We start from the raw sequence: 11,202 nt of genomic DNA, 5'->3' as shown, positions 1-11,202 counted from the left end.
AAAATCAGGGACTTTCAGACCTGGAAATGGTGGTACTCTGTGTTTTTCAGCTAGAAATACTAGAATTACTTATTCATTTTCTATATAATTATAATTTATTATTAATACATAAATACTATTATTGTTATTAAGAATATATTATACAATATTGTACTACTAACAACTAACTAACCCTGCCCATAAACCCGATCAGCTTGCTAGGTTTTCACATTACCCTGATCTTGCTTTGCATGTAAACACACTTTATGTCAGCTTATTCAAAGTCTAAGTTTTGACGTCAAAACTGGAGAAAAAAATACAATGATTTCAAAGTCTCGTGTAAATGCCTTTCTTATGGCAATCAGCTTTCTTTAATACATGCAAATCCACTCACTGTGACAACACAGAAACTGGATCCATAGTTGGAAAATGACACTGATGTACTGCAGCAGCATATTGATCTCAACAATACTATTTATGTAACTCAAACACACAGCAGTGTGAACAATAATGAACTTATGCACCCCCCCCCCCCCCCCCCCCCCACTTGAGATGAAGAGTGGCTAGAAAAAGTCATTTCCTCTTGACGCGAGTATGAGCCAACTGTTGTTCATAAGATGAGAAGAAAGTCTCATCAGCTCTGCAGCTTCTCAAGACTTTGCCATACAGTCAGAGTGAAGGAATTCAGACTCCGAAGACCAGGAATCTGCTGCCAAATGACCCTTTGACCTTCTCCTTGAGCCATCAGGACGAACATCATTTCGCTTCTGACACATGGAAAGACAGTATCTGTGTTGTGTCAGATGTAAAGGTCGATTTCCATGCTGGATTTCAGTTCCCTGAAAACAGCATGGATAGCTGTGAGGAATTCGCAAAATCCCGCCATTTTATGTTCTTTGGAACAGACAACAGCCTCTTTGAAAATATTGACTTTGAATGTGTTCGGTTGATTACGTCATTGCGAAACTGCCAAAAACCAGGCTTTAGTGCTGTGATTGCGATAATGACATGAAATCTATGTGAACTACTTGGTAGAAAGAAAACTCTTCACATTGAGATATATAATTAACAGACCATAAAACAGAGCACACTTATTTCATCCATGTTCTATATATGATTTAGTTTTTTTCAAATGCTCTTGACCTTTTTACCTTAAACACTATTTATAGCCTGGACACAGAATCTTTTTAAAAACCATAATCCTCTGGAGAATGTTGAAGAATTAGAGTTTAGCCATGAAGCCAAAATAGTTTTTCAATTCATCTCAGCATATGACAATTAAAGCTGAAGTCTGTACATTTCTTTTTTTGTTTGAGCCCGATGAACCTATTTTGGGCTGTTAGTTGAACAATGGAAGACAGAGGGATGTTTGTAGTGTTTACACACTTCAAATTTAAATGGATAGTTTCAAAAATTTTAATTCTGTCATTTACTCACCTTCATGTTGCTCGAAATCTGTATGACTGTTTTTCATCTGTGGAGCACAGAAGAAAATATTTTGAAGACTGTGGACATATTACAATATTTCATATTGAATAGATGCAACTGATTCTATCTTCCAAAGCTTTTAGGGATGTTCTCTGCATTCTCTGTTCTCTGGATGAAAAATACATCATCACATTTTCATCACATTAAGTGCTCAATGACCTTTAATATGAATAGTGCCTTTAATATGAACAAAACCGGCAGCTATACTGTTGCTCTATATGAATATGTAGCATAGTTTGAACAGAATTTGCATTTTTATCCTGAGGGGGAATCGTTTTTTTTTATGCCACAATAATAGAATTTTGAATTGACAGTCTGAACATGGCATCCTTTGTTCGTATTCTTCAATGTAGGCATTATTTCCTGTCGAGTTCAGTGCTTCTCAGACAGAAATGTCTTTCTCTTTCAAATGTACGGCTTACAAATCCTTGAGAGGTTTTAAAAGAATAAAATAAAAGTGTTTCAGTTTCTGGCGTTACACTAGTTATATGGGTCATGCTGTATCCTTTATTATATGAGAATCTGACAGACATGTTAACAACTGCTAGTTAAGTGTTGATGATTGTTTTATCTGTCTTTTGTCCCATTCTTTAACTATAGTCTAAAATTAGAATGAGGGTTATCATCACTCAACAAACTGTTTTCTGAAGCTGTTGTTCCTGTTTTATTTAAAGGGAAGGTCATACCATATGGAGTGGTATGACATATGAGCATCTATTAATGCAATTAGACAGAACATTGTTTTGAGTTTTGCGTGAGACACAGGGCAATAAATAAAAAAGAATGTTTTGAGAAGTTGCAAAAGACGCAAGACACGTGCAACGGTCAAACACATCCATCTAGCCCACATTTACATAGAAAAACAATGGAAAAACACCGCAGTGGAATACTAAAAAGGACAATCTGTGTGAATGGTTTTGGTCGTAAGCACGAATACAACACTTTGTGGTGTTTCATTCCTGAATGATTTAGTGATTTTGAATTAATCAGCTGAATGAACGGTTCAATGACTCATTTATAAAAAAAAACAGCCACTTGATTCCTACCTAAATGAGTCAGTGCTTTTGTTTTGAAGAATTTGACTGAATGATTTATTGACTCATCGTTCCCAAATGAATCAGCGCTTTTGAACGAACCAATTGAATGACCGATTCAGTTACTCATTCATAAAGACTGTAGATGTATGACATCAAAAAAATGCGAGAGCATATTGAGCCTCCTGCTCTCTAATCGCTCAGTCATCTTTCAAATTCTGTCATCATGTACTCAACCTCAAGTTGTTCCAAACCTGTATGAATGTCTTTCTTCTGCTGAACATAAAAGAAGATATTTTGAAGAATATGCGTAACCAAATGGGTTGATGGACCCCATTGACTTGCATGGTCACTTGGCTTGCATTTTTTTACATTCTTCAGAATATCTTCTTTTTTGTTCAGCAGAAGATTTCTTTCTTCTGCTGAAAAAAAAAAAAAAAAGATATTCTGAAGAAGGTTTTGAACAACTTGATGTTGAGTAAATTGTCTTTATTGGGTGAACTATTCCTTTAACTCTTCCTTTAACTCCACTTTAAGACATATACTCACAATCTTCCCTCAGGGGAATGGAGTGTGTTTAACTTTGTCAAGTGGGCGAGGGAAGTTCATTTGGACAGACCCTCGACCCCTGGATTTTTGACAGAGGGAGTGTGTCTACTCAATGGCTTAATCCGAAATCACATACTTCCCTACTATATACAGTAGTATGACGACACAACTGACGCTGGTATAGGAAACATGGCAATGACAACATGGCGAATGTAGTACGTCCGTATTACATTCACACTACACACATTCATACTACATAGAACGTACTTTTTAAATGGTCGTTAAGTAATTACTTGTTAAAAATAAGTACCTACTCAAGAGAGATTGCGATTTCACACAAAGCCAACATGTACACATCAGGCAGACCCATAGACCACAAGGCAAAATGATTTTGACATCCCAGCAGATTGCGCTTAATTGACCCCCACACAACTCTAGTAGTGTATGATATTTGGAGTTCTTTTGACATTTAACTGCATAATACTTGTATAGTTTATTGTATTCTTATAATTTTCGGGGTTCCGTCAGTAATGTGCATTCATGCAACGTAAGACGGAGAGAAGTTAGTGAGGGTTAGAGTGAAGTTAGTGACTTAAACGCAGTTAAACTCACATAGCGATTTGATTCTTTCTCTTGATTTCGCGAGTCAGCTGAATGATTCAATGAATCACTCATACAGTGCATCCATACAGTACCTCCTGTATAACCACAAAGACGGACATTTTTCACCAATATAAATGAAAGGAATGGTAACATAGTTCCCTTGATGCTTTTATAAAGAAATATCTCCTCTCAAAAAATGGGAGAAAGAAAACTTAAGTGGTCGTTAAAAAATCTCTTGTATGGGAGATGTTTCTAGAGAATAGAAAAACAATACCCCGACCTGTTTTATCAGTTTTTTTTCATTGTTTTTTTCCAGATGTTCTAGATATTTCCGGTGACACTGCCACGTTACAAACATCTGCCCACACACATCATCGGCATGTTCAGGAAACCCTTGAAGAGGCCTGTCTGCCCGCATCACGGCTTATAGCGCTCAGTACTTAAGAGTTGTCAACACAATGTGATAAGTGAAACTTGATGGAAGAGCATAAAACAAATTTGATTTGAACAGCGGTGAACAATCCTCTTTGCCGGCCTGTTGCAATAAAGTACGTTTTGAGCAGAAAAAGAAAAGGTACAGAACATATTTGTGTACAATTTCCCCATTGACTAAATAAAATAAAATAAAATAATACTAACTGTAATTGGCTATGAACTTTGACAAAAGCGTTATAACATATAGGCTTGGTTTCACAGACAGGGCTTAGATTGAGCCAGGATTATACCTTAGTTCAATTAGGACATTTGAGTAGCTTTTATAAACATGCCTTAGAAAAAGAAAAAAAACATCTTGAGACAGAACAATGGCACTGACATGTTTTAAGATATGTCTGGGAAGTTGCTTTAAGTTAAACCAGCTCAAACTTGCATTTTAGTCTGGGACTCGGCTTGAGACTTGTCTGTGAAATCAGGGGTTAAAGTATGGTTTACTTTAGGATTTAATCTAGAGTAATAGGATCTATAAGATCTAGAAACTAAACAAGGCTCCAGGTATTCGTTCATGATATGAACTATAATTGATTTGACCTCAATGCTGAGATCAAGTGAAAAACCTCTTTGACTTAATAATGGATAAACACTAATTCTTCAACATTCTCCAGAAGATTATATGGTTTTTAAAATGTTTCTGTGTACAAGCAATAGTGTTTGAGGTAAAATGGTCAGGAGCATTCGGACAAAAACAAATTTGCTAAACCATTTGAATCCAAAATATATTCTCAGATATGTCAGTCCCTCAGGGAAGATTAATAGGAATGTCCAAGGAATAAATAAACCTCACACCTAACAGTGCTCATAATGATCTCTTCAATCAGACTGACTAATAAGCAATGTCAACTAGTGTTCTACAATTCTCTGGCAAATTAAAAACACGCCAATTTGTCTAAAGCTTATCACTTGGAAACCAACTGGAAGTCCTGCTTGGAAGATGAATTACCAGTTAGGGGATTCTGTTTGCCAAGCTACTATTCCCACCCACACTATATATGTGCGCACACACAAACACTATACTGACATTATTATAGAAGAGCTCCTAAGCTATTGCATGTCATGAAGCCCCTCCTAACAAGCACCAGCAGATCAAGTGACCCCTCTCACCTTTGAAATCTAAGAAGAGATCCAGAAAGCTACCATCTCTCAAAGAATTAGCACAAAGACCCTCTCCATATGAATGTGCATGGCTCCCGAAGAGTTAAATGACCCTCAGGCATTGCCTCAATTCATTCAGCTAATAATATACTGACTAAAAATATGATGCCGTCTAGATTCTATAACCGTTTTATGACAATTATAGAGCACAAATAATAATAAAAATAAACAAATAATTGTTATTTAGGTCACAAATACACAGTCAGGCTATTGTTTGTCAATTTACTTTGAGAAAGACGATAGGAAATCCATCAGGTTTCTTTCGCACATGTGGTGACCCATGTCATCTCTTGGGTTTACCTCCCACTGTCATTTACACTCCTCTCCAATCTGTCCATCCAACCTTCATTCAACTGTTCATTGTTCTCCTCTGTCACTGGGGGAAAAGGAGAGGAAAATTCCATTGTAATTAATCTTACAACACAAGCCAGGGATTTTGGAGTAAAACTAAGGTTGCTTGGCTGGATAAATGAGGCAATAGGTTGTTTGTCTTTTGCTCTAATACTCTCTCTTAATATGATAAAAAATTATTTCTAGATTATAAGACTTAAGCATTGTTAGTCTTGGCATTTGATTTTTTTAAAGTCTCATGTTTTAATACGTTTATTGATACCTATACGTTTATTTAATCTACGGAGATTATCTCATCTCCCATTCCCTATGCCAGTTGCACTCACGCCATATGGCGGCTTCGCTATTTACATGACGGAATTTGATAGTGGAAAGACCGAACGCGTCTCCAGAGCGCAAACGGATCTGCTCGTGCGTGAGGTAAAAGTGTGCGAGCAGACCATCTACGGGACAAGCCGGATTCCACCATATCTTTATGTACACAATAATAATCTTTTACATTGTAATCCTTTTATTTTAAATATTTGGCATGTTTGTGTGCTGCTGTGTGTCCCTGTGTGTTAACTTAGAGTGTACGCGCGATGTGGACCTGCTTATAGGCGCACATTACTAATGCATTTAAATAACAAAAAAACAAAACAAAAAATAGTAACGCACCAACAATGCGCTTGAACACACCTCGTTTTCAGACCAGCACGTTGCATTTGCTATTTAAACAATGTGGGGCAGGATGTGAAAATGATAACTGCGTCGGACTGAAACTAGCAAAAAATGCTGCATTGCGCCGGGTGTAATATAAGGCCCTATACCTTCAACAAAACATTTACAATTGTATTGTAATATGTGTCTTTAAGCTAAGTGTTTGTTGCATTTACAACGTTCAGACCAGCAGGAGTCACCAGCATGTGGAGTTTCGAGTGCTTCGAAAATCTGAATCACATTGCGAAGCAATTGGTTTAATTGATTCAAAGTTTCGAAAAGCTTTGTTTCTACCATCACTAGTCAAAGTAGCCCGAGCAACTTTTCTTTATTTATGGATATGACAAGAAACGCACAGGCGAGTGACAGCAATTTCCCGCTAAAACCATCCCGCTTGGTCTAAATTATAAACACTTATTATTTAAAATTTTGTTAATTTTTAACAAAATAAGTTACATAGTGTATACCTCTCTGACAATAAAATCTGATATTATTAAGTTATTAGAACTTTAGATTTTAATCAAAACAAATTAAATTTGATTGTATGTGGTTTCCAAGGTGTTCTGAGTGGTTGTTCACATGTTGCTATGGCATTGATAGCATATATATATATATATATATATGTTATATGTTAGCATTGAGAGAGAGAGAGAGAGAGAGAGAGAGAGAGAGAGAGAGAGAGAGAGAGAGAGAGAGAGAGAGAGAGAGAGAGAGAGAGAGAGAGAGAGAGAGAGAGAGAGAGAGATTCTCACTTTAGCAAACACTACTAAAATAGAAATATATTTATATATATACACCGCACAACCAAGACAGAGAACACTGATGGATGGCAGACTCAACGGTTATATATATTTGCTGCCTCCTTGTGGTGTCCATCAAACATATTCATTGTTTTTCTTAAAGTCTGCAACAAATGTACTTGTAGAAATACATTACTGGGTGGTGTGAAGAGGTTTATACAAGAACAACTGTTATCTCTAAACTGCCCAGCTGGAGTGTTTCACAATAAATAAAAGTAAAAGAAAAAAAAATGTTTTCCCAATCTAATAGTTGTGTTGCAGCCAATCCTCCCCAAACATTTATTTGAATCGCAGGCTCCATGTTTAACCACAAGAGGGCATTGATAACTTTTTGGACACTGACTGGACTGCCCAGCCATTTCAGTGTTTACCAGGGCAGCAACACATACATAAATTAGATAAAGCTATTAACACAACCAGCCTGATGAACATTTCGTTTTAACAGATGACTGTATTTCCAAACATACTTTGCAAATTGCAAATATGCATGTATTATGTTTTTGAAGTCCTCTAAAGGGAGAGGGTTTGACCCACCAAAGGCTTGTTAGCAGAGAGAGTAAATGAATACTCACCGGAGACTGCAACAGATGCTGCAAACCAGCAGCTGGAAGTTTCAATTAATTAGTTAATTAAGCTCGGCTTCCACTTGCAGCCCATCTACAGGTCAGTGTATAATGTGATGTAGTAAACCCATGTCCACTTGTACATGCTGAGACAGTCAGTTATATGAGAGAAAGCAGGATTTCATAAAGATGTTGCTGTAGATTTCTAATATCTAAAGCAAAGAGGAGATATCATTTGAGTGAAATTACTGTGAATGCTGCAAAGTCAGTTCAGAAATATTTTATAATTAATCGTTCCAAAACCTAGCGAGCTATCAGGCTTAAAAACAAAAATGTAAGGCATTGTAGTCAAGTCAAGTCAAAATTTGTTTATAAAGCACATTTAACTGCATGTATATATATATATATATATATATACACACACACAGTACCATTTTTGTAAGAAATCGCTATGCTCATCAAGCCTGCATGTATTTGATCAAAAATACAGAAAAAAATGTATATTATGAAATACTATTCAAATAAAAAAAAAACAATTTTCTATTTTAATGTACTTTAAAATATAATTTATTTCTGTGATGCAAAGCTGAATTTTCAGCATCCTTACTCCAGTCTTCAGTGTCACATGATCCTTCAGAAATTATTCTAATATACTGTATATATAATTGTTATTTGCTTGAAGGTGTACAATAAAACCGTTTAATGTACAGGTATGTGCTGATCGGTGCTCTTAACTTCGCTTCTGAATCGCTACATTATATTACACAGGAAAAAGGTTGTCACGTCGCTGTTTTTGAAGTAATTAAACTCACAGCTTCATTGCTATGACACTGCACAGACAAGTAATTCACACACATCTCTCTCTCTCTTGATAGACTAATTCATTCAAATAAATGTTATAATTTAGACAAATAAATGTAACATTACTGCATTTCATCTCTGTATCTGATTTAAAGTGGGCAGAATACTAGATCCAACGAATGGTAGCTGACAAAAATAACCATAATTGTAACCCTTCCAGTCAAATTTAGCATTGCAAACATCAGTGACGGCTTTAACTTGTCAATGCTGGTAAATGATCATAAGCGGGATAATCTGCAGCGTCGGGCAGTTCTTTACCTCCATGTCGCGCATTAAAATTGTGGATTATCTCTTACATGCATTTATAAATAAGGCTTGATCTTGTCCATTGGGGATTGATTGATTGGATTGTTTGCTATAATTGCTGCAATCTCATGTGAGTGACAGGTTGCTGGAAGGAAGGGATTATTGTCCCACTCTTGTGGACAATCAGATGTCGTTGCGAAGGGAATGTGAAGTAAATGTTTTAATTAAAGATTATGAGGGATCATGAATTTAAAAAATGATGTACATGGATACATAATTCATAATAAACACTGCAATATTTCATAAAGGAATAAGAATTGTCAATTGTGATTTCATGGTGACTTTAAACTCATTTAGATGAGGAGTGTTCCACTTATGTTACCATCTGCCCGATTTTTTAATTGATGGTCTGTGTAAACATGCGGTAGAAGTGTCTTGTTAAAAATAGTTCAACTTTTGACATGGATCAGTGTCAGTAACAATGAACTAATCAGATAAATCTGGAGGTGAGACAGCCATACAGTATTTAATAACGCTATAAATGCAGATGTTATAGACAGTAGACATCAAACCAGCTCACTAGGTTTTAAAATACAAAGATGATATAGAATTAAAACGGTAATTAATTGCACGCAAATGACTTCAAAAGACGTGTCGTGCATGTTGTTTATATTGATTTTTATAGCATGAACTTTTCATACACAATGAAAAAACACTGTGATATGTTCTTTTCAATTAGAAATCAAACAGAATCACTAACAAAGACTAAATTCGCACTACAAAGGGCCAGCTGCGCTTTCAACTAGCGCTTCTCTTTCAGAAAACAATCCCAGTGTCAATATTCTAACAGTGAAGGTGACAATAACGACACCCAGGTTATGCTAGAGAATAGTACACAGGTGTGATCGCGAGCGGTTCCGCGTAATTTGCTCTCCTTGTCCCTGTACCATGCAGCCACGTCTGTTCTTATGAGTTAATGGCACTAGAAGACATAGCGTCTATTACGGAGGGACCTCGGGGGCCGCTAAATACGTCCCTGCTCGTGATCGGGAATATTTATACCTCTTTCTAACCTCTCAGTCCCATCTGCACAGAGATTTTTCCTCCTTTTCATAAATCACTGGGTTGAGGCAATTGCACACAGGCACACTGGAATGGGATTTTACAGCTGGGAGGGGAATCGTATGGGGGGATGGAGCGGAAATGGGGACACTCATTTGTTTCTCAAATCTTAACATGCTGGGAAATTTAGGCTTTGACACATTTAGCCATGTGCATTTATAAACATCCCAGATTTGCAGCGCTCGGATGATTCGTCTCACAGCTACCAGGACGTTCTGCAGATTTGGTTTACTGAGCAGACTGAACAGACTTAAAGACAGTCAATTATGCCGCCATTGTTAATGTCTCCTTCAGTAATTTGGATAACTGCATGCATCTTGTAGCACGCTGTGAGCTCCTTCCTACTTGTATGTAAAGAATCATTTGTCAGAGTCGTTTAGATGAGATTTGTGGGCAATTTTTTTCTCTCTGTTTTGGAGATGAACTCTGATGGCGTACTGTGATGTCAGGCTCTTATGCATGTCTGTGTCACAATCAATAATGTCATTAGGATTCCCTGACTGGGCTTTCTTACCTTCCTCTCCTCCATTCATCACTCTACCCCTTTGAGATTAACAATGCAATTCCGGACCCTCAAATCTAGCAGATCAACATTACAGTTCCTCAAAACCAACCAGCACCTGAAATACAGAAAGCAAGCAAAGTGTCAGAAGCAAATATCTTATTGGGCCATTGAGGAAATGCTTAACAGCTTTTGAAAGCCTTACCTTAAAATGTTTGATGCCATAAATGTCCCCACTGAGTACACAATTATAAATGTACTTTCTAATGCAATTTTTATTTTATTTTACTCATTCATTTGTTTAAATATCATGAATATGATTATTTTGGAGTACCATTGACTACTTTGTATTCTCAAGAAATAATTAAATATTTTACCAAATAACTTAATAATTTTTTTTTCAACCTTTAAATGAGATGTTTTTCTTTAAAATTTATAAAAAGGAATAATATCATAATGAATTTTAATATTGAAATTTAAGATATGTTCATTATAGAAGAATTTGATTTATGTGTTTTCATGTTTTTTTTATAAATCAGAAGATTCATACAAAAAACTAAGATCACTTTATTGACTGTCAGCTACATACATTTACCTTTAAGAATTAAAAACTGTGCATTGAGAATGCTGTAGACTAGAGGAAGAGGAAGTTATATTTCCATCCAAAGAACAGACTTTTAAAATGGTTTTATGTTTCCTTGAGGGTTCTGAACTGTCCATTCTGAATGGCATTCTAGATCCCGTTCAGTTGCTTCCTG

The 11,202-nt window shown here is 36.3% G+C and overlaps 1 long non-coding RNA gene across 1 annotated transcript in view; it reads right to left on the bottom strand.

Annotated features, from left to right (window-relative positions):
* Positions 1-546: 546 nt before the first annotated feature.
* Positions 547-11,202, bottom strand: part of LOC307006372 — a 28,080-nt gene continuing 17,424 nt past the window's right edge. Inside the window, exons 7-10 of the long non-coding RNA XR_013799451.1 lie at positions 10,457-10,562; positions 5,527-5,676; positions 1,417-1,453; positions 547-818 (exon numbers count right to left, since the gene is read on the bottom strand). This is a non-coding gene — a long non-coding RNA (uncharacterized lncRNA). The remainder of the gene's footprint in view (positions 819-1,416; positions 1,454-5,526; positions 5,677-10,456; positions 10,563-11,202) is intronic.

This window comes from Phoxinus phoxinus (genome assembly GCF_949152265.1).
Source record: "Phoxinus phoxinus genome assembly, chromosome: 11".
NCBI lineage: Eukaryota > Metazoa > Chordata > Actinopteri > Cypriniformes > Leuciscidae > Phoxinus > Phoxinus phoxinus.
This window is presented reverse-complemented; position numbering and strand designations above follow the sequence as displayed.